Below are 25,362 nucleotides of genomic sequence, written 5' to 3'. Positions count from 1 at the left end.
TAAAAACTTAAATAATAAATATATAAATATATTTTATAAATATAACATCATAAAAAACACATTATTTTACAAAATAAATTATTACATATATTTACCTTTGAACACATTTCAATGTGCGTACTTTATAAATATGAATAAAAATAATACCTTTTTCGTGAATAAACAGTTATAAATTATATATTTTTTAAGATATATTTAAAGCACTTTTAGATTTCAAGAAAAATTTTAATAGAGAACTGGATACAGAAGATAGGTTTTTAATTATATTGTTAATTATATGTTTTCGATGCCTTTACTTATAATATTCAACACACACTAGCAAGATAAAATATATTATCTATCTCCCGCAACATTCATTAATCCTATGTAAGTTAACGACGGAGTAATCGATTGAACAAGCAGTGGGCGATAATTAGTTCCGATAATAATTAATATCGCAACATTATACGCTCGCGCGCGTTGCCATTAACGCAGGCGGTTCTTATCGGGGTTGTAAATTAATTATAATATTAGTAGAGTCAGCCTCTTTGCGATTCAAATATTTCACTTTCTAATTCTCCAAGAAGAATCCACCACTGGCGAGCCGCCACGCGACAGAAAAAAGCAGATACACGCGGATGGCGAAGGATTATTAAGAGAACCGCTTTATCCGGCATCGATCTTCGCTCGCGATTGCATTCGATATCGATCATTTCCCGGAGGCAACAGACTCGAAATTTCTGTAGCAGTGAAAATCATCGATGTGTAACTTTTATAACGTACCGGTCAAGGCTGGATTTAGTTGTCCATTTGCAAAATATGAGATGTATAGATTATTTATATATTTAATATTTATTATTAAATTTTAAAGTAATAAATTTGTGTGAAAATTATATTATTCCATAAATATAACATTTATATATAAAAGAGAATAATAGAAAAAAATCAAAGAATTAAAGTCTAATTAAATAACTCTTTCTCTGATGATTGAAATATAAATAAATGTGAACTTATTGTACAATGATAATAAATGTAGTGTTAAAATATTTTGTACTATTCATTTGTACAAATTGTTTGTAATATTTGAGTTTATTATTTATTTTTATAATTATTATTATATTAAAATTGAAAATTTATTTCAATAATAAACTCAATATTATAATATTGATTTCAATAATAATATTCAATATTATAATGTATACATATATAATATTTACTTATAAATATATATTTAAATTTATTTACATAGTAAACAGAGGAGGCTTTACACATATGTATAAAGAGAGAAAAGTGGAACTTGATGGCTGATGTTACAAGTAAATGATTATTGATATTTTCTCGTCTTTGTAACTTTGCTTCTTTAACGGTTTCGTAATTCAAACGTGACATAAGCGAACAATCGCGATACTCCAACGATCCGAAACCAATCAATAATATAATAACTTCAATCAGTAATAATGATAATATAGAGTCATTCTCGTTTAACTGACCTATAATAATTCTTTGGGGGAAATTAAAAGTCCAGGAAGGAGAGAAGAACCTGTCGTAGACTGCGTTTGGTACGCTATAATCTTTAAACTGGATTACCTTTATTCTAGCTTCTGAAGTATTACATGTATTACAGGAGAATTAAAAAGCAGTATATACGTAAAAGTAGACCAAAGTTTTATAGCACATCCGTAGCCGGCTGACAATAAAGTATCAACGTTTCGACGTAAAATATTATATATGTCACGTTTTAAAATATATTAATAATGTTTATTCTATGTTAGATTCTTCAAATAAAATTTATTACATTAACAAATACTTAAAAACTCGCACAAGTGATTATAAATAAGATTTATCTCTTTCGGTTAAAAAACTCATCTAACAAATCGTTAATATTTTTAAATATTAGGTATTCATTTTTTCAATATCTCGGTCGCGATATTCAGACTAACACTTGGCTATAAAATAATTGCTCTTCTTTCTTCCTCAATACACGTAATCATTTCATTGTTTCATTGTTCTTCCTCACTCGGAGATTCTTGTATTCCAAGTGGATACGCATAAGCGGAGTCCCGCTTCCGTCGCGTTGCTCTTTCGCGGCACTTTTCTCCGTGCGCTGGATATGTAACGTACCGTAAACTAATTTTTCACGTGACGAGAGACAAACGATGAAAAAAGAGACGAGAAGAAGCCGACTACAGTGTTAGTATATACGGCAGAAAATGAAAGACGAGTCGAAGAAATGCTCGCACGAGCGAGATACTCTCGTGCGATATTCACGCTCTATCGCATCGCCGGCAACTTTGAAATATCTCGCTGTGTCAAGTGATTCCGTTAATAATTCACTAGCGTACTAACAAAGTACTGTATGCAAATGCAGGAAAAGTTCAACGAATTGTTAAAATATCAGGAATGTGGGACTTGACGAAGAAATCACAAATTATAGTGTATATGATGTCACTTTGTATAAAATTCAACACTCAAAAAATGATCTTGCAACTTGAACAAAAATTTTCTAGGTGTAAGAAATTAACTGAAACAGATAAATTATTAGCAAATACTGTGATACTCTGCATATATTTTTCGCTTAATCAATTTAAATGACGAAGACAGAATTTATATGTATACTATTAGTGTAATTTAGACAAAAAATTTTTCAATTATATTTGTGATTAATATTTGGGAATATTTGGCAATGGGATCTAAATTTTCTAGAGGTATTGCTAGGATATTGCTACTATAAATTTTATACGTGACAAACAATATTCTAACAGATACAAAAAGTAGCGATAAAATTTAATCAAGACGTCTAGAAATCTATCTCATCTACATTTGCAAAATATTTTTTTGAGTGTTATATAAAAACAATGTTTTTACTGTGAGCTTTCAAAATAATAAATTTTAAATAAATCTTATTTAATTCGAGACTTAATCTCTTATCATTATAAGATATTGAATATTAAAAATTAGTCAAAAGATTTGTGCTAAAAATCGGTTTTAAATTCTTCAAAGAATCTACAGATGCATTTGTCAAATATATTACGAAATATGTTATACAATGATTTTGAAGTCTAGTCGTTAATGGTATTTCTAATCGGAACAATTTTTTTAAACAGGATAGAGGTAAAATGATTTCTTTATAGTAATAGAAAAGAGTAAACAGGAGTTTAATCTTTAATCGAGACATCTAGAAATTTATCTACATTAGCAAAATATTTTTTTGAGTGAAGTTTGCGACGATCATATTATATCTAGGACAATTGTATAGCATTTTAATTTTCCCGTTATCAAATTACAAGAGTAATGTCAAGCATAAGAGTTGATAAAAGATATTAACTCGGTATATATATATATATATATATATGTCGGCACGTTTTTTACGCTCTTACGTTTAAAAAAATTAGTCTGAATATATATGTGATAACCACACATTACGCACGTAAAAGTCCTTCATCTGCAACTAATGATATGCAAAAGCGAATTTTATGTGAACCGTCTTATTCGACGTATTCTCACAAGTTGCACGGCACGATTCTCACGCGCGTCTCACATATGTATATAAAAACTGAATTTTGCGAGATAGTGTTTACGGTTAATTTTATGTTATTTTTCTAATAACCAACGGGAGACAAACTGATGTCGCGAAAATTGTACGTCGTGTATTTCCCATCGAAACCTCAGCAGATAACTTTGCAAGTAGTCTGACCGGATCGATGTCAGACAGTGGCGTATACAAATGTATTCGCGCCAAGATAACGACTTTCTTCGCTCGGGACAATTAGCGGTATGTCGGATGTCAACGAGCATGTAAACACAATGTTTAATGGAACGTTTACTTAACTTGACAATTTCTTCCGCCTACTAGCCTACTGTGCCAGTCTTTCACGATGAAGCTGGGGCCAATGAGGGACACCCGATATATAGAGAATGTAAAAGAATGCGGAATTTTAAATAACATCCAACGTGTCTATGCATATCTATACATATCTCTCTTATATATCCGAAATGGCAAGAGTCACGGTCGTCAATAAACGTGGATCAATTCTCTTTATTATTATAAACTTGACCAGGTTTGTACGCTTCAGAATCAAGCGGCTTTAAATCGCGAGTGAACGCGCAAGAAAAAAAAAAAAAAGTCGTAACTGGGGTAATGATACTTGTGCTTTCGAGATGCGGAAAGTACATTATCATCGCGACGGTGAAAAGACAAATGTCAGTGCAAGAAAATTCCGTTGATTTGCGTATGCATAACGAGAAAGGATACCGGCATGTAGTCACTACCTTGAGTAGGATGTGTGCAGCTAATGAGATGTATCGAGGACAAATTCCGATCTGCATGCGGGGAACCAGTTTATCTCGAAAGTTTCGCGTATTAAGATCACCCTGCGTTTGATCTACGGCGATTTTCCTCATCTCATTCCATGATATTAATCTGTGCGATTGTATTATCTCCCGACGTCGCGTCATATCTTAATTTATCGTGCCTCGTTTATTTTTTTTTTAGGGGAAAATTAAAACTAGGATAGGATCTAGATTGGAAACATGTAAACGTGGATAGGAATTTAAGATAAGTGATTAGAAAAACGAACAACTCGTAAACGATCTATTTGAGATTAGCAGGTTATAAAAGTAGAATTGGGACGTAAAACGGAAACGAAGAACGTGAAGAACGGCTTATGAATCGTATCTCGTGTGCACAAATATTTTTGCGTGATTACGGATTTTAAAAGAAATTGATGGTTTCTTTTTGCTTAGACAACAAGATGTTAATCATTACAATACGTATAATACAGAAACGCATATGAAATACTGAAAAATAATAAAATTGAGAAGCTATATTTCTAGGTATTGTTATTAGAAACACAGTTGATTCTCTCAAGAATTTTCTCACGAAGATTATAGATTTAGTTCGACATTTTACTTATGGCATTCGTCAATATAAGTGTAAACGCTTACACAATCTAGTCGCTGAAAGGAAAATTATATATATATTAATAATTACCTGAGAAAACTATTTTTTATTTCAGAATTTATCTGATAATCAAACAAGAAAGAAAAGGCAGTGATTTCTTTTTCCCACTTATTTTTTTTTTTCTCTATATAATGGGTGATTTAAATTTTTCCAGTTTGAATTTATTTATTGTTGGAAGCATAGAAAGGAATTTATTTATTCTCTCACGAATTTATAGTTCGACATTTGACTAATGCCAATAAAAGCAATTTACTCGACGAAAGAGAAAATTATATGTTAATAATCATCTTAGAAAATTATTTTTTACTCTAGAATTAATCTGATACCTAATCATGTAAAAACTAGAAGAGACAGTGACTTGTTTTTTCCACTTATTTTTTTTTTTTCCTACGTAATTTGTGATTAAAATTTTTCCAATTTGATTTTTACATTCAACACTTTTTTCAGTAGATGGTCTAATTGGGGCGTTAATGAAGCATCGTCTCACGAATTTTTCAAACGGAATTGTATGTGAGAAACTTGACGAGAATCTTATTATTGTTCTTTCACGAGCTTTAACCTCCTCGATTCGCTGACCCAATTCGCAGGCACATCGACCGTTCATACTGGCAATCCACCTGCATCAGGATCGGATCGAGAGAGAACGAAAGAGAACGAGAGGAAGAGAAAGAGAGTGAGAGAGACGAATTACGTATGTAAATGATCTTCCTCTCCTGTCAGCGAAAGGCACAATTCACCTGGCCTGGCCTTGATCGCGTCAAAAGCAACATCTCAAGCGTCTCGAAGTCTCTTTCTCTCGCCTTCCTGAATTTGTCTCAAATATATCATATTAGAGTTCGCGGCCCTGTGTAAGGCCCAACCGAGCTCGTCAAGCGCATCCGACAACGTGGGCCGATGTGTGCCGAATGTTCCACCAAATTCTTAATAGCCTCGGGCTTATAACGGATCGGCACACTAACTCCCTCGTCGGTTACGCTACCTTCTCTTCGTACGCCGTGCAATTGCTTAGTGCAAATATTTACATCCTGTCCGCTCGTGTCGCTCAGCTTGTGTATATGCTAATCGACTCCTTCAATTTTCTCGATGTCTACATACATAGGCATTTGTAATTTACGTGGAGTTTTTGTGGCGTATCGCTTGGGTTCTACTGCAAGCTGTTGGCGGAAATGTCAGAGCGCAGTCAAAGATCAATTTAATCCGTGTATCCAACATGGTAATTCGTGGCACGTGGATAAAAACACCGCTTTCTGCGGCAGCTTTCTCCGCGTCCAGACGGGATACGACGGGGAATCGAAAGCAAAATCGTTCGATCGAGATGAGGATGATTTCTCGAGCGGTTCGGGTGACAGATAATTAGCATCCATTTGCGCGAGGTGCGCCAAAGAGATCTACGATAGAAACGTGCAAAATTAATGCGACAACTATACTTATAAAGATTAAACTCCTGTTTTCTATTACTATAAAGAAATGATTTTACCTCTATCCTGTTTAAAAAAGTTGTTCCAATTAGAAATACCATTAACGACTAGACTTCAAAATCATTGTATAACATGTTTCGTAATATATTTGACAAATGCATCTGTAGATTCTTTGAAGAATTTAAAACCGATTTTTAGCACAAATCTTTTGACTAATTTTTAATATTCAATATCTTATAATGATAAGAGATTAAGTCTCGAATTAAATAAGATTTATTTAAAATTTATTATTTTGAAAGCTCACAGTAAAAACATTGTTTTTATATAACGCTCAAAAAAATATTTTGCTAATGTAGATGAGATAGATTTCTAGACGTCTCGATTAAATTTTATCGCTACTTTTTGTATCTGTTAGAATATTGTTTGTCACGTATAAAATGTATAGTAGCAATATTCTAGCAATACCTCTAGAAAATTTAGATCCCATTGCCAAATATTCCCAAATATTAATCACAAATATAATTGTCCTTGACAATAGGCCTTAAAGATAGGCATATAAATTCTGTCTCTGTCATTTAAATTGATTAAGTGCAAAATATATGCAGTATCACATATATAATTTATCTGTTTCAGTTAATTTTTTACACCTAGAAAATTTTTGTTCAAGTTGCAAGATCATTTTTTTGAGTGAATGGTTTATATTATACTTTATAAAAATTTTATAAAATTCTATAAAAATTTTGTATTTTAGCATATACTTTTAAGAGAAAATTGATTTTAAATCGCGCAAGAAATTTATATAAGCTTGCCGGATGCGCGGAAGAACACACCCTACATACTTACATATATGAGAATTTTATCATAACATTTTCTCATCCGATACATTCGCGCTCGTTAGGTTTCGCGGAAAAGCGTATATAATAATTTTGCCCGATTTCTTGATACGCCCTTTTCTTGTTCCGAGACACGACTTGGGTGTATCTATCGAAGACTTTTCCACGATCTCCCCGCGGCTTATGGGAAAGGAATGGACGTTGCAGTGTTGACTTTCATTCGTATACATTCTCAAGAAGAAACTTTTGCCTTCTCCAGGCGCGGGCGCATTGGAAACGTAATCAAGATATTTTCTCGGGTGTGTGAGCTCTCTTTTTCTCTTTCTTCAGAATCGATAGAAAACGAAACACTGTCTCCCCATTCTTGCCATAGGCGTATGTATAATACATGTATTGCGAGGATGTGAATGCAGGGCGAACGATAAGTACATATATTTTTCTCTAGGTACCTGTGCCATTGAAACAAGCCTGACGGCAAGTTCGTTCTTTATTCACATTGGTGGCGATCGTCCAGAACGTAGAAAGGCCCGGTATCTGTGTCAGTAGGTCGTCCATGGACCAAGCCCATAGAAGTTCTTTGACTTCTAATAGCAAGATCTCTGGCGGAGACGGTGATGCTTCCGTCACGAAGCAAAGCGAGATTTCCGCTGATGGAAATTTCTTGTCTGACTGATGATTATAATATTAACCGGAAATGCTTTATCTCAAGCGTAGATTATTAGAGATAGTAGAGAGAATAAGTGCACAGAATGTTAGAACAATTAACAAATAACATTTGATATCTCTTTAATTATATAAATTATAATACGATAGCTATATGATTAAATGTCACTATTACATAAGATCAGAAAGATGCATTTTACGTCATTTATGATGAGCCAAACAAGATATATATTTTTTTGCCAATAGTATATTGATAAGGCTAATGTAACAGAAAACCAGACTCATCGCCAAACACTTCCGCACGCGTACTCGTCAAATCAAGATTGATTTCAATGCAACATTAGTAGGCGGAAAAGTAAAGAGCCCATAATTCTGGATCCCGGAAACAGACGGTCGTCGACGATGATCTTCCGTTAACATAGTTGCTCTTGTCCGAGTAAATTGCCACTTTCACGTATGGCGCGGCTCGCTCGTGCATGCAGTTTATGTGTACATACACAAGCAGGAAGCTCGAGTGCATTTTGACATTCAGATCGTAGAGATTCGTTTTAATAGCGAGACATTACGCGGACGTGTCTTTCTTCATTTTTCTTTTTCCCCCTTTTTTTTTTTTTTTTTTTTTTTTTTTTTGTTAGAAAGACAATTTTTTTTGCTATAATTTAAAATATTCGAAAATTGCGATACAGCACGCAAGCGCGACACACTCATCCGGGATAGACTTTGAGATAAAATTCTTAATTAGAAATCGAAGCGTGTCGACCACACCATAAACCGCGCTCGATTTCATTAACACGCCGCGGTTGTGCATATTAGCCGAGTATTATCCGGCGCATCCTACTCGAAGTGAAAACGCTTTCTATCGAGAATCATTTAAATTCCTCGACTCGGGACATCCTCCGATGGCGTTCGTCCTCTCGACGGAGCCATAATCTCGGGCTATGAGGTTTTTATAAACAACAACCGCGTCGCCTCCGCGAAGCCATTCTCGGGTATAAAAGAAATTCATGGCACACATACCCACATTGCTTGCTTGAAAATGCGTATTTTTAATAAACTTACCGTACCGTTAACCGGCAAACAAACTTCCCGCTGTGAAGAGGAAGGGAGAGAGAGAGAGAGAGAGAAGATCTATCATTTATTATATAAACTTTAAAGTACTTTTATTATATATATCCAATTTCTTTGAGAATTGTGTGTCTTAGAAACAAGATACGCGATACTCTTGTGCATTTTCATAGAAATATATTATTTCTCTAACATTCCATCTGTGTGAATTTTTACGTGGGAGAAAAACTGTTAAGTAGTACGGGATGCATCGCTATAGTTTCTCTCTTATATATACTGTCAAAGGTCGTCATTTCTCATGGTAGAAAAGAACGATACACTCGTGCCGATACACACGTGCTAAGAAACAAGCTGCGATCATTAAAGAAATAAAATGTCAGACGTGAGCGATTGGGACGGTTTAAGCCTCGAAACCGCTTCTCGAATGATGTTCGTTTTATGGATCACGTATTACGAATTAATATTAGCGAGGATATTTATATCCAGTGAAACTGATTTATGAACGGTCGTTCGTACGATAACCTCGAAAGCTACAAAGATATATCATATGTAATTGTCGGTGTAGCTTTTTTTTTTTTTTTTTTGTTTTGTTTTGTTTTAAGAAAAATTCCATCGACACCTGTTGCCTCGAGAAGTTTATTATTCCCAGACGAGAAGTGAGATTCTAATGGCGAGAAATCACAATCGAAGATGTCGCGTTTAACGTCCAGCGATCCGCTGGCAAAAGTTTCAACTCGCTGCTTTCACGTCTCGGAACTTTCTCACTGGTTGAACTTTGTCTTGGAGTGCGCGTCGACGTGCACATTTGCGTACGTCCGGGTGTGAAATTCTCGTCTATGTATGACAAAAAAGGATACAGCTGGTGTCGGTCGACTCGTTGTATAAGCAATGTATATTAGTTTCACCGACATGCTAGAGTATCAAGACACGCAACAACACGATAATTGTTGGACATCGCGACGAGGGCAATGTCTCCGTGTCTCGTGATGCGACATGAAAGTGCAAAACCTTTACCGTGACGAATAGAGATAGTTGTGATGTTGCAACAACGTGAATTATAAACTGAATTGAATAATATTTCTCGTGTGAGAATTTTAATTAAACTAATCTATATTAATTTCACAAGTAGTGAGAAAATTACCTTTAATTCTCACCACAGACACTTGGGAAATTAATTAATTAGTTTAATTAATTAATTTAATTATTTAAATATATAAATTAGTTTTTAACTCTCACATATGCACACGTGATGTTACAATGTTACAACATTTCCATTCATCACGGCAAAGCTTTGCCTCTTCCAAACATGTCTAGTGAATGTCTACTTAATTGCATGATTGATTGTACATCGACTATTATGTGATTTATCGTTGATTGTTAAAGTACGTGATGTAAAATCCTTCAAGAGTAGAAATTATCTAAAAAGAAGGTATACGCCATGACAATTAATTAGATGAACTTGTGAAAATGCTCATTTTTAATCTTGATGCATAGACAGAACTTTTCAATGATATAAATAGTTCTTTAATTATTTTTTTTATATTCATATATATTATTTCATTTTATTTTCCGTGTAATTCAACGCAACTAATTGTAAGTTAAATCACACGCTGCGAGGAACGTTAGATGCTGTACGAATCGCAATGTGCAGTTCATTGGCATTATACTTTGCTATATATATGCACACGATAAATAAAATTACGAACTCCAGATGTCAAGTAACTTATTTTATATTTAACTCCGCGCAGTTAGAGCCTAGTAGTAAATCCGATTGAATCTCCGTGAATGGGTTACACGACGTGGAGGCCAAAGGATTCTGCGTTCTCAAGCCTGCCTCGCCTACGAAATCGAGTTTGCAATAACATTCGCTTGGAATTCGTGACGAATATCCAAGTGAGAAATTTCTATTGGCGATTCAACGGTGAGCGGCTCGATGCTGGCGAAATATCAATGCGTCGGCGATTTGTAAATCCCAAATATCTATCTTATAACCCAAAAAGTCGTCATTCCTTTTAATATTTTTTTCTTATGTAAAAAAAGACACACGGAGATGTCATGACTTATAGCGTTAATTTATTATCGTGATTTTTATACGATAATATAAAAGTTACCTACAATAAACAGCAGTATATTTATTTTAAATTAAAAGAAAAATTAATTTGTCGTAAAGAAAGTTAAATTGAAAATAAATTATCCAAGATGAATTATTAGCAGAAAATTGAATTAAAAAAGACATGTTATGTAAAAAAGCTACAGGGAGATGTATGTTTTAATCATCAGTTGTAAAAAAAATGTACGCACATCATGACTAATAGTTGCTAATTTATCATAATTTATATACGATAACATAAAAGTTGCCTATAATAAACAATGATATTTATTTTAAATTAAAAGAAGTAAAAGAAGTAATTTATCGTAAAGAAGATTAATTGAAGATGAGTTGTGTAACGATAAAAGAAAATTGAATTAAAATGTGCTTATATGCGCGCATAATCATGCTATTGAAGGGAATCTTGTTGTGCAAAATCATGCCTCCTGGTGATCGACTCGCGTGGTCTACGTGCTATATCCTGCAGTGAATCAGAGGCTATCACGTTCACATTTTACATCGACGAGCGGCGATAGAAAATGTCAGTGGCAGGGGCGTAGCAACGTGAGACGCATCCCCGAGGAACGTGCACTTGCACTTTCGAAACGCATACCTGCGAGAACACGTAAATCCATCTCGCTCCTTCAGTCGAATGCTTCGCATAACTACTGTACCCACCGCAATCGTCGGAAATTATAACTTGTATTGTATATCGTGCGCGTTGCACGTATTTATCTCTCTGCTCGCTTCTAATTTAGACGCCTCGAGCGCAATGATGGGAATTGCGCGGCTTCTCTCGCAACTTTGTCGTCGTCGTCGGTTTCATTCTTTATCGCTAGAGAGAATTTCGAAATACAAATGATGATTAAAACGCACATCTCTCCGCGATCGCCGAACGCAATGCCGAGCGCCTGGAGAGGAGGATGCCTCGAGGGAAAGCACGGGAATTGCGTCACCCCTCGGTCGGAGAGGATCTTCGTAGTTTCCCAGACACTTTCTACGCGATCTTTCATCCCAAATTGTACATCGTTTCGCATGATTAAGGGCTCGTGTGTGTATGCGTAATGTGTTGTACGAAGGCGCGGAACAGTTTTATTTTTTCTCAGGGGAAAATATAAAATTATCTCAATTAATCTGATCTCCATTTTTTTATGACATAAAAACTGATGGAGCGACATGGTTGAGGAAGAGAAAGGTTTAAGCGTTACGTTATATCATCATACCGTTATAGGCACTTCACACGTGTTAAACGTACTCGTAAGAGATTATTGTTCTCCAAAAACGGGTAATATTCGTGAACGTTATTGTCGCTCGAGATAATAATACGTGCATATAACTGGAATACCGAATGCTAAATCGATGTTATTGACTATGTATTGACGTATAGACATGAATCACTTTCGCTTTGACAGTAATTCGGATTCAGACCGCGTGACATGAAAAAAAAATGAGATTGCTTACGGCGACGTGACTGTATCTATCAGGCCGAACGTTGCCTGCGGACACCGTCGCAAAAAATATGCTTTTTTTTCGTTCGAATTCTCTCACGCATGAAAGAGATATTTAAGCTAATGAAACTTCAATTCGTGTCATGATATATATGCTCTCTCTTTAGAAAATTTAATTTATAGCTCAAGCCGCGTGATATTTAAAATTATTAGCGGTATAATAAACAGTTGTAATTTCTAAAATGCAGAAATTAAAAAAAGTGGAGCGAGAGAAAGAAAGAGAAATATTTTAAGTAGCTATATTTTATTTCAAGAAACGAAAAAAAGAAAAACTGCGTCATAAAAATGATGAAATTGAACTTTGTTTATCGCGTACGCGTGTGCGTGATTGTAATGAAGATTAGAATTCCTGCAGAGTACAAACAACGACACGTGATGTAGCGGCAAAAGAGTTTACGAAACGATTTCTATTCCATTAAAATTTGTATCAAGTGTACGAAAGTTCGAAATAATGCTTATCACGTCAGATGGAAAATGGACGGATTAGATAACTCTGTAGTTGCGTTAATAAATACTCACAATCAGCATTAGATATTCGCGTGCACAGGCACGCATTCACCGGATGGAATTTAAAACAATGGCCCAGAATGAAGGCGTGGTAGCCAAGAAAAAGAGACGCGCCTTTAATTGATAGGCGTATTCAACAGCAACGGATTAAGAAAGGTTGGTTTTCGTCCGAAATACGATCCCACGATTTCGAAAAGGCAGCGCGACAAGTATGCGTATACTATGCGTATGTATTGGGAAAGCTTGGAAAAACGAAAGGAAGCGGTGATGAAAATAAAAGGGAGAAGCTGCGAGGTACAGGCGTAGCGTGCGATCTCGTTTGCGTGTAAAACTGTATTTACACGGCTCGCGGAGCACACACGTGCGGAAGCATCTCTCGCGATCTTATCGAATTCATCGTATTTCGTGCGCGATGCGATCGTTGCGCTTCGCGGACTTCTCCAACCGATCTCCGTTGAGGAGAAAAAGAGAGGAGAAGTCAGCATTGCAACACCCTTCGCAACGAAATTCTTTATACTAATGGATTTTTTGATCGCAGAAATGCTGTTTATTTTAACCGATGATTTAACGATGATCGAAATGACCGCTGGATTTTACGGAATGTTAGCCAGTCTTCGGGAGAAAGTAGCGTGTTTCGTAATGCATATGACATTTCTCTAATCTTAATAAATGAGAAATTAATTTATGCCTAATGTATCTTTAACAAAATGGAATTTTTATCTTTTTTATTACAGTAAAATTTTTATCTAACACAAATGCATATTATTTCGATTATATTATATTTTTGTTCGATATATATTAAAAAAAAAAAAATAATTTATTTCTTTTAATGTCTTTTAATATTCTCATTATAAAGTAAAATAATAATATAATTTATCGCAGTTTTATAAAACTTGAAATGAAGAAAATAAAATGAAGCACGCGTAGAGGCAATTATTTTCTTCCGGAATTTATAAATCCGGCGATAAATTTTATATACATATACGGTAAAGTATCAATGGTCGCGAGTTTGTCGTAATAATTTGTTGCGTTTCTCGCGAGCACACGGTAACACGAGCGTCGTTGAAATAATTGTTCCACGCGGACAGCAATAATCAGCACACACATTGTATAATGATCAATTGTGCTGGTTTCGCGCGCGGGTCCCACGGTAAGCAAGCCCGGGAAAGAGAGAGAGAGAGAGAGAGGTGGCTCACTCATTACGGTGTTTTCAGTGAAGAAGACACGTCCTCTCCGCGCCACGTAACCGTTATTATTTACTCAGTCAGTCGCTACAAGGTACTTTCATACTTATGCAACGGGTCTAGATGCTATCTGCTTCCCTCCTTCCTCAGCGCGTTGTTCGCGCGCTTTGCGAAATCGTCGACCCGCTCTTGGGAACCGTCCGCCATCGCGCCGGCGCTTCGTCCGCGTTCGATCCAATTTTCAATCGTCAATCGAGCTCAATCGACAGACGAAACAATCTTGCATTTCCGCACGGTGATTTAAGAAATGGTAATGTTGCATCTAGACGTAATCATGTTGCATCTAGACGAATCTCATCGAGAATAACGCGATTACAAAGTCTAACAAAGTTAATCGAGGTAGCCTCAAATGCTACTCGATCTTATCTTTAAAATAAAAAAAAAAAAAAATGATTTTTTACAACGTCACAAAGACACGTAATTGTTTCACATTTATTCCGTTCACATTTTTTTTTTTTTTTTTTTTCATTAAAGGTATTGAGTAGCGAGTTAATAATACTTGATATATCTCTCGCGTGACTTTACGATATGTTTATCAAACAATCTACCGGCTTTGACGCAATAACGCGCTTTTTGTCGCGTGTCGAATAAAGGCTCGGTATCTAATTCGCTGTCTCTAACAAATTTTTGCTGTTCTTTAATCGGTTTATTCAGCGACGTCGTTGATTTGTCTGGGCAGATAAAATCCACCAATATATACACGAGCCAGCACTTACACCCATTCCAGACAGGTTTGTCGAGTGTGTTAATCATATGCATCATAACTCTTTCCCTTCCGAAAAAAAGAGGCAGCACCACTTCTGTGTGCTTTCACCGGTTCCGATTAAACTTCCTACTAACTAACTAACTTTATACGCACATTTAATAACGAATACATCCGTCACTCGATTCTCCGCCTATCGTTTTTAACTGCATGAATAAACCTCCACGCTAATGGATCGTAATTTTATGCTCACTCGCCGTGACGTATATGCATTTACGTGTTTAGTTTGTTTAGAAAAACGAGCACTTTTTTTCTTAAATACTTGCTCAATTCATGCCCCCTTTCTTTCTAAATAATAAATAAATTAATTTTTCTTCAACTTGTCAACATTTTCTTACGTAAAGATAGATTAGCTACTTTCTTAATCGATGCTTTTAAATTGAGTGATCGAGGATAAAAATATGCTTGGAAAATTTTCGTCTCATATTGTCAGGAGAGCATAAAATACAGGTCTGATTTAATAAATAAAACATGTTATAATTTCGTCGCTTTTCCGCTTTTTGAATTGGAACCCGCTATATTTTATTTGCCTCTTGTCCCCTCGTAATTGTCAGCGAAGCATGTCGCGAAGGTGCCCGAGGTGGCCGAGTTTATTTTTTTCTTCTTTCACGTAAGTAGGCACGCGCATACACCCATACACGTACACACACACACACACACACACACACACACACAAACACTGTATGTATAGGTGCCGGCGTATCTCGTACCGGCGTACCCGGCTTTACTGTTACCTGAATGTGGGATACGAGGTGGGATACTCACGAGTAACTACTGGTTCCATTATCGCGCAGATGCTCTAACGGCCGATTTCTAACGCCCGGCAATATCCTGATTACTGGGACGTTCGTCTCGGACGCAATCGATCCTTAATTTGCACAACGTGCTCGCGTCATTGCTCACAATGAATGGAGAACGATATCGCTTATAATAGTGAAATTATGTTACGTTGTACACCTAGATTTCTGACATGGTGGATGCGGTAACGGATGTTACTATCAAGGCTTTCGTTATAGTTTGTACAACAGAAATGAATATTATATATAAATGAATATATGTATTTTTATCTAAATTTGTTATTTAAAGAAAATTTTGTCATTTATACAATTTGTTGCTCGTATTATTCGATATGCATTATTTGTTATTTTAATTTATATTTGTGTTATCTATTATAGGTTTTATTATACATATGTACATAAATATTTTATTTATATTTTTATTATTTATTATATTTTATTATTATATTTTTATCTAAATAATTATTATTAATCAAATAAATATTTATTCAAGTAAATATGAATGATTTTGCGTGAATCACTTACAATAATTTATGCCTTATTTTTATTATTCGATTAAAATTGAATGCCCATCTCTGTCGCACAGAGCGCGAGTATTACAAAAGAGATATTTCATACATTACGTTATAAAGTGAGAATTGATTAGTCGCGTTGCGAGGAGCAAATCAGGTGTTAAGCGTAGAAGTAGAGTGTACCGGCAAAGTATTTCGTATACGCGTTACGTATTGTGGGAAACGATACCGTCTGCGGTATATGTGACTCGATAATACGTCGACGGTCTAGAAAGTGGTTAACATTTTGGCCCCGTTTTTACTGACGTGAACCGTGTCGCGACGGTGGAGGCGCAAACCTGTCAGCTCTACCACAGTGTATAGCACGTGTGTCTTTCCCACATGCACCGGCCGTTGACTTGCACTAATCTCAGAGTGTGTACTCTCCGTATCTCGGTTAATTTTACATCTCTGTTTCTTCTAAGGAGCACTTTTCTCAGGCAGGAGGCTGCTAGAAACGAGTACGGAGCGAACAATCAAATCTTCATTTATTTTTATCTCGATTAACTTGTATCGCAATTTTTTTCGCAATTTGTATTAAATAACAACTCAATATTGATCAATGCAATTTTTATACAATTATGATTGTAATTTCACTATATGTATATATAAAGATGAATTATTATTGTATACGAATGTGCGTACACACACACATTTTTATATGATTTCAGTTATACATCTATATCGATGTATTATCACACTGACACTTTTCCATTTTGAATAAAATTATATTTTCTTTTTACATGGAAATTATGTAAAGTAATAGAACAAATTAAGTGTATATATATATATATATATATATATATATATATATATATAATATAACAATGAAAAAGAGACTATTGGTATAACACCTGTACGTCATCCATAAGCAATGGAATAAATATTATTTTAATAAGATTCGGAAACTTTGATTTTGCCATTATATAAATTTTTTCTTACGATAAAATTATTTTACAAATTGCAAGTAAAATACAAAATAATAGATAAATGTCTATTCAATGATGATTTCCGCGGCTAAGCCCGCGGTCGGATTTCGCAGCCGCTCTAAAAGTCACCGGCGCGCGACTCCGGTGACTTGCGTAATTGCAAATGCGAGAGATCAGCGTCAGAGCAAAGGAGAGATTTTGACTTCTGTGGACGTTTACATAACGGCACGAGATGGAATGTCAACCGGCGCTACCGCGATTGCCTTTGCGTATACGTAGATGCATATACGTACCCGTACGTGCGTACGTTTGTAACGGTAACGTTCGCGAAATCATTGGGAAACGAAGGAAAAGGTGATAATTTTTTGCAGAAACTTAAGTATCGGCGACAGCCGGTAGGACATTGATAAATTAGACGCTCAAACTGTGTAGTTAGTATTCGTAATTTACAAACTTCTCTCTAAAATGTTAAATGTCAGCTAATAAGTCTCAGCTAATTTAAGTTAAAATCATAGTAATCTGAAGATAATAACGGGCTTGCAGGGTGGAAAAATATGAGTCATAATAACCGCTCTTATCAATTATTTCGAGGAATTGTTTCGCTTTTTTTGTCACATGAGCGATACAAGTGGAAACCGACATGGATTGATCAGACAGTACGAAAAGTTACCGCGCTGTTCTACTTTTGAGGGACCGTAAGTCATTAGCGTGAATTTATTGCATGAATTGGCGGTATCGAATCGATGTCTGGAACAAGGACCAGATTCTGGTTCGGTTCACTGTGTTACTATAACGGACACGTGTTTTCATATGCAGCGAACGCTATACGTGTACAATCGACGTATGGAATACAAATTATACTTCAACTCGTTGGTTCAGGTGCATAACGATTCAATTATAGAACTATGTAGAATGGATTTAAGAGCAGAAAACTTTATGATATATTTGGTGTTAATTTTTTTACGTAAATTAATCCGTCGTTTTTTGCATTTATTTTTGACACTATTTTAATACTATTTTAATAAATATTGGTATCAGCCTTTTTTTGTATGTTTCAAAAAAAGCATCGATGACAAAGAGAAAAAAAAATTACATTTGACTATTGATATATTTTAAAAAGTCTATAAATTTGCGGACAATTAATCTTATAAATTTGTATGCGTAATTTGAAGGCGGCGGAATCACAATTTCTCACCGCTAATCACCTTGGACAAAAAAGTCAACCTCTTCCAACCAGTTTACGATATGATTCATCAGATTTATTTTTCTACCTTTCCAAAATCAGAAACTTGCGAGACTACAAATCATTGTAATATTATGCAAGTGACGAGGAAGTGAATCGTCAAATTTCAATTTGAGCAGAATATTTAGGCACGAAACGAAAGTGCAAGTCCATCTTAAATATAATTTTCAGATTTAATCGTCCGCACTAATCTAATAAAATAAGACTGGTTTTTTTACTACGATGATGTAAAAAAACGTAACGATAATTATCTAAGGAATTATATAAGACATAAGACATTCTCTCTCTTAAAAGCAGAAACTAGAAGCAATTCTGGCGGCGATGTCGTTCCTAATCGAAATAATATGAACCGTAGCGCGGAAATCTCTGTTGAAAGGCTTCGCTTTATCTTCTGTAATTGCGTGAACGATTACTCTTGTCGACGCTGATAAATCCTCGATTCGTGATGACATGCTTGCAAGTTACAATTTACCAACTAGTTGGATGCCATTTATTATAGCGTTCAACGACGATAACGCAATTGTATAGTGCTGCGAGAAAAGATTTTGAGAAACAAAGTAACACACCTGCTGGCGCAAAAATTCTTGAGAGAGGAGCGAACAAACGACGGAAGTAACGCGGTTCACGACTTCGCGAGGTCGTCCACGATCGCATTCGCGACTTGACAGCTCGGTTACGCTAACCGTTGATCGCGAATATGTAAATTCCCGTCTGTCAAATTTGACAGATCCGATAATGACGTAATTCGGTATTTCGCGCGTAACGATTTTGACGACAATGCTACACAAGAAAACGCAGAGTGTTTAATGAAAAGTTGCTGAAACTAATCAGCTGTCATTTTTGAAAATATATATCATTAAAATTGTTGGCATTTTTTATAAACGTTTATTTTATTAAATGATAAGAATATCTCCGATTGTCATTAGTCTATGGATAAATAAAACTGTTGAATATCTTATATTAGTTTGATACAGATTTATAATAATTTATAAAATAACAGCTGATTAGTTTCAGCTTTACAGCTTTACAGGGGCAGCCTGTACGCGCGTTATCGTTAATCCCATGCCGTTTTAGTAAAGTTGGCCGCTCGCGGAGAGATGATCGGTCCATAATGGACAATGCAACGATTTATATAGTGTTCCTTGTGCATCGCGCGACGCGGCTCCCAAGCAGGAAGGCAGAAGGAGCAGAATGCGCACGTGTGTGGGCAGGTGAGATGCCGGGTAACATGCCGGGACACGCCCGCGTGCGCGCGTTTTCTTCTCTTCGATTCTATTACGAACGTATCCGGCCGGGATATCCTCCGTTCTACAATAACGCGACTTCGTACCCGGCTTGAGCTACTCGCGGCTAAATTATCGAGAATTCGCACCGTTAGCCGAATGTTACGCAACGATGGATTTATGGAACTGTCTGCGCTCGAGTGTCGCCTGCTCGGGGCTTTTCCGCGAATCGACTCCTCCGTCGATGTAACATTCGAGCAACGTAATAATTGTTAATCACCTGCGGCAGGTCTTCCTGTGTATGTAAAATAATGCGGCGTAAATTTTAACTCATTGTCAGCTTTATTGCACTAACATAAAGTTGCATAAGAATTTTAGCATGAATATATTGGGTTTTTTAGAGATATCGTAATAGCTTTTATTTATAATTTCTCTCGGCCATAAAAATAGTTGTACAATAAAATAAATATAAGGATGACAGGCACGTTCGTTTTACTGCGAGCCGACTGCGAGTGAACTAATGAGGGCGAAAAAACCTGATAGGAACTGGAAAGGCAAAAAGGGGAAAGAAAGATGTCGAAATTAACCTCGAATGAATTCTTTTCGAAAAGTTCGCAATTATCCGCATCATTTAACGTCCTAATTTGTTCACCATCGTAATGATCTCTTTGGCGTACCGAGATGGACGAACAGTTATGTCATCAGAACGCAGGTCGAGGAATCGGCATTAATTGGTCTTGGGCGCTATACACTCGGACATGTATGTGCGTATGTTTTAATTAGCCGTCTGCACGTGAACAAGTGCAGTGATATTACAGTTATTTCGCTCGCGGTGGCACGTGCCGACGCTCTCTCGAGCATTATATAAATTTTCTTCATAGCTTGTCTGTAAATATATATTTTTGTGATGTAAACACGTATTAAAATATAAAAAATAATTATAAATAAAAATATATTATAATCAAAGAAATTAAATATAAAAAAATATTAAAATATAAATATAAGATTCATATTATTAATATATATATATATAATAAAACGACGATGTGGAATTGAAATGAAATGATAAGGTTTATCGCGTTACACGTTCCATTATCTTATTATCACTCTATTATTTGTCGGATGACACGTTTCATTCGCGATTTAATTTCGATAGAAGTTAATAAGCCGGCGGCTACAAGAAGTTAATAAACTCAACAGGATGCGGCAAATAATTTGTAACGTCGCCGAGACGGCGATAGGTACGTTCGCAACCGGATGCGAATGTGCGCACGATCGCGCCTGTTACCGATCCGTGGCACGAGTTAAATCTTGCGGAGAGTTCGACTTTGTTTTGCTATTCCGCATTCCGGCCAGATTGCACACTTTTACCTTTTTACAGGTTGCGAGAGACCCTGGCTTATCTATCTTTCTCTCTCTCTCTCTCTCTCTCTCTTTCTTTCATTTTTTTTTCTATGCCTTTAATTATAATGGTTACGCGAAGGTTGATGCTTATCTGTGTTGCATCAACGTTAAAGCGGAAGAATAAATTACGCGAGAAGGATTTTCGAAAACATACAGAACACGGGCACGAAGATCCATACCGTTAAGATTACCCGGAGGAATGTTCCGTAAGCGTCTGATTAATGCAAAACAGTGAAATTATTTTCATCCGCGTCTTTGCAGCGGTAATCAACTGGACTAGAAGGACATGAATTACAATTACAAAGTTACTTTACGAAGCTACTTGAAATAGTCAAGGTATTTATTACCGCCTTACTTTCGCATTATGTAAAAATGTCATTAGCTACGTGAGTTCCTGCAATGAGCGATGTTAATAACCACGAATTTTAATCAACGATACGTAGAGCGGAAAGATTCACTTGAGATTTGTCAAGGCGTATATATATACATATATATCATTAAAGTTCTTGGTGAAGATAGTAAAGATAGTGAATAGGCGACTTGTCACGCGAGACAAGTTCCTTCGCGCGTAATAATGGAAATGTCCTCGTTGCCTTCCAGGTGCATTCCAGGAAGGAGGAAAAGGCTCCTCCATATCCGACATCGCGCATCAGAAAATAATTGTACGACAATTATAGATGGCAATGGATCGGCGTTTCATGCGTTGGTTACGACATTGGAGAAAAGAAACGCGGTATAATTAGCGAACGTCTCGTCAATTGTATACGTATGTTAATGAAAGATTGATGAGAGGTAGCGAAAAATCACGTCGTTTCAACGGTAAACGACGACGTTATTGTCCCGCAACGAAGGACACCCGGGCTCGGTTGTCTCGATTATACTGTTGCCGCGAGCTCGTCTCGCCGAGAGGACGATTGCCACAATAACGCCACGAGCAACGGTATTACGCATCATGCGGATGCGATCACACGGATAATGGTAGATTGCTGGATCGCGATCAACCGGGGGCTCCGAAGAATGCAATTTTCTTCGAGAAACGTTTGAGCTTTCCAGCGCGTGCGACTGTCGCCGACTCCGGAATGCCGACTTGACGGACGAGTTGCGACACTTCGTACTTTCCGTGTCTCTTCCGGAATGTCTCTAATAAACACTAAATCCCACCCTCCTCTAAATGATATATCTCGACCCGCCGCGGTCACTATAAGCATGTAACATTTAATGATGTAAGGTGGATATTAAATATCCATCCAATATAAATATATTTCATATGATTAATTTTAATATATTTAATACGTATAAATTATATATTTAAATATATACGTATATAAAATATGTATAAATTTCTTTTCAGTATAAAATTTTCTCTTAGAGATATTCAAACATCAGAATGCAATTTCTGATATCTTTCGGCGAAGAAATCCTGCGATTTAGAATCATGGTTCTATCGGTGTTATTTTCTTTTTATTCGTAGAACGGCAGTTTGCGGGTGAATAAAAAAAAATCATAGAGCTCTCGGGAATCCCACGGGATGGCGAAAGCGTTCTATCTCGAAGACGAGATTGGAACTTGAGAAAACTGGCTCCAGACTATAGCCGATTACCCTCGCGAAACTCATTTTGAATTCACGCGTATTATTGTACGATGGTGAGAAGGGGACTCTTTTCTCGGGACCAGAAGACCTTGGCTGGCCGGGGCATAAATATAGAAATTGCTGTCGATTCGAACGCACTTTGCGAACCTGTTGCCTTGACTAACGGAAAATCTCCTCTCGTTGTGCTTCATTTACATTTTTCGCCTCGCGCATGTAACGTTCAGCATGCGCGACCTGTAATGTGCGTTGTGTCATGCTTGAATTGAGAGAAACTATTCTGTTTATTGCCGGAAAGATATTAATTTCGAATGAAGAAACGCTCAAGCAATAAAACTGTATAATAACATCATATACTATTTGAATTTCGTAACGTGTAATTTTTCAAACACAAACGCAGAAAGAGAGAGAGAGAGAGAGAGATAATTGGCCAATCTAATCGAGCATGTAAAAGTGATGATGACTAAAGTCGTAATACTTCGAAGATTGTGATGAATTAAAATTCACGATGAAATTGATGAATCGTCCATTTTCGAGGTCACGACATGGTATTTTCAAACTAAACACGTAACAAGGTCTGTGGTTTACGAGGCTTTTGCGAAAACTAGTTTCGCAAAAGCTGATCGATTCTATCTCAAATATTTGAAAAAGTAATTTAAATAAATTAATTAAAATTTATATTAAACAGTGAAGTTGCCGTTACGTAATCTAATACTATGTTAATTAGATACATACAGGAAGATGCAAAGAGATGTACAGAGATGTGTACCGTTGACGTGCCATGGATGCGCTAGGAAATAAAATTGTTAGTAATGTCACGTAATCTACATAGTCCGTTAGGAAGTTCTTCAACACAGTTACATAAGATTATGCAAAAATGTAGGTCGGAACAAATGAAACCAATGCAAACGTTGATCGAACGTTTATACCTATATACTGTATCAATTCGCCTACGTCGATGTCTCGAGCTCGAATGCCAGGCACGTATTCGCGATCCGTTAAGACCGATTTATCATTAAAGCAATTCCGCAGCAATGGGACACTCTAATCTCGAGTACGAACACTATTTCATGATGGAGTCTATACACGGAATGATTTAAATGACGTAAATAACATCTTCTTCCTTACAGTATTCGAATGATCGTTGAACGGATTATGTGTGATTTATAATTTATATATATCACTAATTTTTTAAAATATATTTCTTATCTAATTTATTTCTTATATTCCCGACAGAGCTGGAAAGAGAAAGAGAGGGAAAGAAATTCTTAAATAAAAATATACATGTCATATATTAATCAAGTGAAACTAGACGTGTATAATAATTAATTGGATCGATAATTGAATAATTACGCAGATCGTTTCACTATTAAAAGGGAAGAGTTTTATTGACCTTATCAAAGTGAAATTAGCCTTTTAAGGGGAAAAAGAAAGAGGTGTACAACCGCGGCTTTTTCTCACGGCTTGCGCGCGGATGAGTTCGTGAAATTAGGTCCCGAGCCGAAGTCTCGATACTCGAGGGAATGCAAACTTTCATCGCCCGGAGCTCTCGGACGGTTACGGAGAATTATACCCGCACACATGTGTTGTCCACTTTCGTGAATCGAGACCCACCTTTTGGCACATTTCTTCTCACAGATGTTAAGTACTACGGAGCGGTCGAAGACCACCGAGCGGTCACGTATTTCGCGGGACTTCCTGTACCAAGAGATTCGTACTTCCTGATAAAAAAAAAAAAAAAAAAAAAACGGCGCACGAGCCACAAAAAAATTAATGTGCGATCGTTACGTTGACTGAAGGTGCTCGTACAGTTATGAGAGCGCTTCCGCGCCTCTGTTATTGCTGCTGATTTGCGTGATTTAAAATTGTAACGACTGAAGAATAAAGCGATTACATCTCTCACATCACGCGGACTACCGCGTAAAGATGCGTTCGCGTTGTAATTTTTCTTTGCCGCGAAAGACGATTTAATCTCGTAGACAAAGAGTTGGTAAAATTTCACATATTTTAGGTAAAATCCATTTTTCAGTGGTAAAAAATTTTTTTTCCGGAAAAACCGGCAAAAACTGATCTTTTTTATTTAAAATGTTAAAATAAATAGAAAATCTTTTTACCGATATTTTTCAATAGAAAGTGTTTTCTAATTTAAGTTTTATTGAAAATCAAATTCGATTAGGAATCGACGTAGTAATAAATCATTTTTCGTTGGAAGATATTGAATGAAGAAATTAAATGCAAACCAGATTTATATTGGTAAAAATCTTTAATTGTGTTATACTATATTAATTTTATTTCAATTTACTTTAATTGTGTTATATTTATTTTATTTTTTTTTTAACTAATGAGTAGTATGATTTATTAATTTAAGTAAAAGTATATTTTCGTATAAAGTATATATATAAATATTTTATTATTACACGTTAGTTATTTTTATAGTTTGTGCCAGTTTATTCCGCTATAGTAAAAACCGGAATTTATCATAGGTTTTTCCACTCACTGGACTTTTCCAGTCAATCCTGCATGGGGAATGACAAAATAATCGCGATAAGCTTAACAAATTGTTTTACTCTTATTTTGATAAACAGGATGTTGCAGTAA

At 36.0% G+C, this 25,362-nt stretch overlaps 1 protein-coding gene and 1 long non-coding RNA gene across 6 annotated transcripts in view; one reads left to right on the top strand and one right to left on the bottom strand.

Annotated features, from left to right (window-relative positions):
- The window catches only part of LOC140670457 (uncharacterized), a 72,222-nt gene extending 64,500 nt beyond the window's left edge, over positions 1–7,722 (top strand). The window contains exon 4 of one of the 4 annotated variants that reach the window (XR_012047562.1): positions 7,636–7,722. This is a non-coding gene — a long non-coding RNA (uncharacterized lncRNA). Of the gene's footprint in view, positions 1–566; positions 861–7,321; positions 7,368–7,449; positions 7,540–7,635 lie in introns of those variants that run through there. The other 3 variants (XR_012047559.1, XR_012047561.1, XR_012047560.1) reach the window with 3 other exon arrangements.
- LOC140670450 (uncharacterized) overlaps positions 1–25,362 on the bottom strand; it is a 63,112-nt gene that overhangs the window by 33,424 nt on the left and 4,326 nt on the right. The gene's annotated exons all lie outside the window — the stretch shown is intronic.

The sequence above is a fragment of the Anoplolepis gracilipes genome, chromosome 10 (genome assembly GCF_047496725.1).
Source record: "Anoplolepis gracilipes chromosome 10, ASM4749672v1, whole genome shotgun sequence".
Classification (NCBI taxonomy): domain Eukaryota; kingdom Metazoa; phylum Arthropoda; class Insecta; order Hymenoptera; family Formicidae; genus Anoplolepis; species Anoplolepis gracilipes.
Note: the sequence above shows the minus strand (reverse complement) of the source record. Positions and strands in the feature narration are given on the sequence as shown.